Genomic DNA, 5019 nt, shown 5'->3' with positions numbered 1-5019 from the left:
CCATTCTTTGTTGAACTTTAATGCTTAACAAACACCAAAACAAGACGCTGGTTGACACCATTGTATTCATATTATACTATCAATCCAGGCTAAAGTGTATGACAATGACTGCATGTTGCTTCCTTTAAATTTCAGGTTGTGGTTTAGTAGCGGAGTCAGCTTGTTTGTTTGATAAATTAATCAGACCTGCATGTCACATGCACTAGCAACAAACTCTGTGTATCCAAGAACAATTAAACCAGTGTAAATTACGTTTGCTACAAAAGTCTGTGTCTGATCTAGTAGATTAGTGTTACGTTTCCAGGGCTCCGGCTCCAAACCATAACGAGAAGGACCCCTTGTTTCATTAGGCTAACTATATTAGCTTTAGCCTGGCTAGTGGCAGCTTTCTGTAGGGGGAAATGGCCGGGAGACATTGTGATTGTGTTGCATTAATCAGGTGATTGATTGTAGTTGCAGCAAACATAAAACACTGACTACCCATCAAAGTATGTGCATCACTGTGTCAGCGGCAGCGGCTGCCTTCTTTTCTACACACAGAGAGACTCACTTCCCATAACAACCCCCGTCGGACATGTCACATACACACGTTGCCTATGTGGCTACCTGTCTTAAAGGGTAAGGGTCGGCCGGTAATAATCATGCACAAGGAGAACGGTGAAAGTTTACTTTTCTATCAAGCAGCAAAAAAGGATGAGCATCAACATTGCAACGTCTTACGATGTAACTATCGTACATGCGATGTCAGGAAAAAAAGCACAACCAGTGTTAATGTTACTCTGAGGGAACAGTGTTACCAGAATATTTTAATTTTCATAACTGTTTTGATTCACAATTTAGGTGGAAATTGATTTAGATAAGTTCATGCAAAAAATATTCTTCATCCTTCCCAATCTTATTTATTTTTGGCCCTGGGATGACAGGATGTTGTAACGTCCTTAGGCTCAAGCCCTGTTAGAAAAATCTAGTTAAAAACCAACAGGCAAGTAGAAGAAATGGTACAGTTTATCACAAAGCTGCAGCAAGGCAGCATTTCATGCACTCTTTATATGATGTTTGATGCTGCCGCTGAGATTTCTTTTGGCTCTGCTGGGCTGTGATGGGGACTGTGATGTGGCACCGCACTATCTCTATTGACAGCACATTTATCACACTTTGTCTCTGATAGCATTCATTTCCATGGGCCCATCTCCAGTCATGTGGCTGGGGTGGTGTGACAGTATGTCATTACGTAATGTTCATATATATATATATATATATATAATATTATATTATATATATATATATAATATATATAATATAAAATTGGTTCAATGCCAAACAGTAAGCTATGTTCTTTCATAACACACTTTAGTGCTGGTTCTCACCATTATTTGGTGAGTGTTTACCATGTCACATCACTTCATATCATGCTTCACAGCACATGACAGAACACACTTAACTGCTTTCATTTTGGTAATGGATTCAGGATATGTATAAAAACAGTTTTTTTTTTTTTTTTTTTTTAAATAGCATCATAATTAGAAGAATTAAGCCCTGGGTATCCTCTCTGACAAAATAAAGTTCAGATGGGTTGATCTGGAATCTGCTCCTTATGAGGGGAAAGGTTACCTCCCCTTTCTCTGCCTTGCCCTCACTGAGAATTTGGCCCACCCATGAGAGAGACATCATGGCTTTCATACACGCAAAGCATGACAGTTGGTCAAGGCCACACCCCCACCCTCCACCTTTTAGGAAAGAATTTTTAAAATCACTGGCTCCAATTTTTCAACGCACCTTCAGATTGGATCTGTGAGCGCATTAATCTGCTCGTATGCATCTTAAAACAAACAGAGCGAGCAGCCGTCGGACTCTAACATGTGTTGATTTGTGCAGGACCTCACTGTGAAAGGTTATCTGCTGCTGTAGCAGAGCTGCGGGCTGTTTCACAAAAGCAGAATTTATAAATCCTGGACAACTGATAAAGCGAGGCTTGGCCTAGTGCAACCTGGCTTGGTGGGTTTCATGAAGGCCAGGCTGAGGAGGAGCGCCTAGGTTGAACCGGGCTGAAGTAAGATGGATAGATGGAGTTCACGGCTTTTCTTAACAGAACTTGGGGTCGATCACAGATTTACTGATGTTAAAATGGAGAATACGTATTGTTCGTGCTGTAGCTTAAGTAAGTAACCTAAACGTATACATTAACTGGCCACTGCTCTGAACTGAAACTGTCATAATCGCACCATTCGAGGATTAGGCTACTAATCATTTTCACAAATTAAACGTTGTACTCTTTGCCTTTTAAAGTAAGCAGAAGATAATGTTACTCAGGAAATTTATCATGAAGATCAATCTTTTACAACGCTAGAATCCATCCATCCATCTTCAACCGCTTATCCGGTATCGGGTCGCGGGGGCAGGAGCTCCAGTAGGGGACCCCAAACTTCCCTTTCCCGAGCCACATCAACCAGCTCCGACTGGGGGATCCCGAGGCGTTCCCAGGCCAGGTTGGAGATATAATCTCTCCACCTAGTCCTAGGTCTTCCCCGGGGCCTCCTCCCAGCTGGACGTGCCTGGAACACCTCCCTAGGGAGGCGCCCAGGAGGCATCCTTACCAGATGCCCGAACCACCTCAACTGGCTCCTTTCGACGCGAAGGAGCAGTGGCTCTACTCCGAGCTCCTCTCGGATGACTGTGCTTCTCACCCTATCTCTAAGGGAGACGCCAGCCCCCCTCCTGAGGAAACCCATTTCGGCCGCTTGTACCCTGGAATACGCTAGAATATTATGTGTAAATGTCTTTCACTGTTTCTCTCTCTCTCTCTCATGGGCTAAAATATAATTTCCCTAAGTCATTAACTTCCATTTCTCGCTTTTAATGCACAACTGTTCGTTCTTCAAATGACAAGTGACTCATTGAATGGTTTCAGTTAATAGCAATAGTTCATAAATTTATATTTTCAGATATATATCATTCAGTCGGTCTGCTATTATCTGCCACGCTTTTTCTCACGTGTTTCTCTTTCTTTACTATAGAGAACGAGTTTCCTTCCCTGCATGTTATATGCTTTGCTCCCTCATAAACAGTACATGGACATAGAAAAGAGACACTGAAAAAATTGGACTCTAAAATCCAGAAACTATAAAGATAATTAAGTGATAAATTTCATGCACACTGTAAGAATGAATCTAAGAGTATATTCATCAGTTAAAAAATATAAGGCCAAAAACCCTAGAGGTGTTCTCTCCCTGTTTAATGAATGTACAGTGGCTTACACTAGATACTGGCCCCGGGAACTAAGACTATAATTTTGGAGGGTTGTACAATTAAGATATATCGTGTACAATCCTCCCAAATTATAGTTGTTAAACAATACAAAAAAAATGAATCAACTAAAGTAATTCAAGGTGTATTGGTCAACTATAGAATCACACATGTATAGCACTTTATATGTTGCCTGTAGTTTATCGGCCATCTCAACAACTGCCGTAATATATTTATAAAACTTCTAACATCATAATCAACAGCAGTCTTCATTCAGCAATATAACAGTAACAATGGCTGTCACATGAATAATTATAAAAAAATAATGGTCACCACTTTAAATAATAACGGTACTCAAATGAACAGCAATATGCACCTGTTGTATTTTAATGCAAGTTGATAACAATAAGGTAAACCCATTGCTGAGTGAACAGAAAAGGCTCCAAGATTAATAAATCCTGGCTGTTAGCTGTAGAGAATAAATCTCCATGGTAACTTAGGTGCCTCTGCGAGTCAAGGCGAAATTGAGCCAAGATAACTGGGAAATCCCGGCTTAATCCCTTATCTTGGTTTTGTGAAATAGCCCTCAGCAAGTAAACGCTGAACTGAGCTGTGTTTTCAGTGTTGAACACTGGTGCAGCTATTCATGCACGACTGTTGTTGGTGATTTACAGAGGTGGAAGACTTACTCAGATCATGCATTGCAGTAAAAGTAGAAAAACAGTGTTGTAGAGTTACGAATTACATGTCAGTTACAAGTCCCGCATTCAACATCTTCCTAAGTAATAGTACAAAAGTAAACTATACTTAAAGTAGCAAAAGTAAAAGTGCTCATTATGTAGTGTAATATACACTACCGGTCAAAAGTTTGGGGTCACTTAGAAATTTCCATTGCACTCCATTATAGACAGAATACCAGCTGAGGTCAGTTGCATTGTTTTTTTTTTAACCCGGTCAGCAGTTTTCAAATTACATTATGTGCTTACATAATTGCAAAAGGATTCTCCAGTGTTTTCTCAGTTAGTTTTTTAAAATGATATCAGATTAGTAAACAGAATGTGTCTCTGGAACATTGGATGATTGGTTGCTGATAATGGGCAATGTAGATATTGTATTAAAGATCAGCCCCCCCACTCAGATCAGCTGGTATTATGTCTATAATGGAGTGGCATGGAAATTTGTAAGTGACCCCAAACTTTTGACCGGTAGTGTATCTTTGTCTACTTATTGGATTACATTGGATTAGATTAGATTAGATTAGATTACATCCAGGAAATTGTATTAACTATAACTGTTCATTTAAATAAAATGTTTTATTTAATTTAAGTTGTCTACTTGTACATAATTATTTTCTAGGGTTTTAAATTCATACAGATTTGACATTTTCCCCTCATACTTCGGTCTGTCTGAATGGGTACGAAGTTGGCATTGACTATCGTTTGAAATGTTATTAAAACAGTCTTTACAAGCCTTGAATTTCAGTTACCCTGCTATACATTAGGTTTCCACCTTGTCTTGTTTGACTTTATTTGCACCAGAAACAACCAGCTAATGAAAATGTAATTTTCTTGTCAGACTGTCCTCCCAAGATGAACTTATTTTACTAAATGCCCCCCAAATACCATCTGCTGATGTTATGACGTTGCAAAGGTCTCCTAACCTTAAAGAAAGTCATCATTTTGATCCAAACCACAATCTTTCCCCAAACCTAAGTTGATTTTGGGCCAAACCTTAACTATATTTGTGTCACATCATATAAGAGATTTATTTTGGAAT

At 39.4% G+C, this 5019-nt stretch overlaps 2 long non-coding RNA genes across 3 annotated transcripts in view; one reads left to right on the top strand and one right to left on the bottom strand.

Annotated features, from left to right (window-relative positions):
• LOC116702145 (uncharacterized) overlaps window positions 1-5019 on the top strand; it is a 154795-nt gene that overhangs the window by 26934 nt on the left and 122842 nt on the right. The gene's annotated exons all lie outside the window — the stretch shown is intronic.
• The window catches only part of LOC116702140 (uncharacterized), a 15589-nt gene continuing 14301 nt past the window's right edge, over window positions 3732-5019 (bottom strand). Inside the window, exon 3 of the long non-coding RNA XR_004335073.1 lies at window positions 3732-4017. This is a non-coding gene — a long non-coding RNA (uncharacterized LOC116702140). The remainder of the gene's footprint in view (window positions 4018-5019) is intronic.

Source organism: Etheostoma spectabile, chromosome 14 (assembly GCF_008692095.1).
Source record: "Etheostoma spectabile isolate EspeVRDwgs_2016 chromosome 14, UIUC_Espe_1.0, whole genome shotgun sequence".
In the NCBI taxonomy this organism is placed as follows: Eukaryota; Metazoa; Chordata; class Actinopteri; order Perciformes; family Percidae; genus Etheostoma; species Etheostoma spectabile.
The sequence above is the reverse complement of the archived record's forward strand: the minus strand, read 5'-3'. Positions and strand labels throughout refer to the sequence as shown.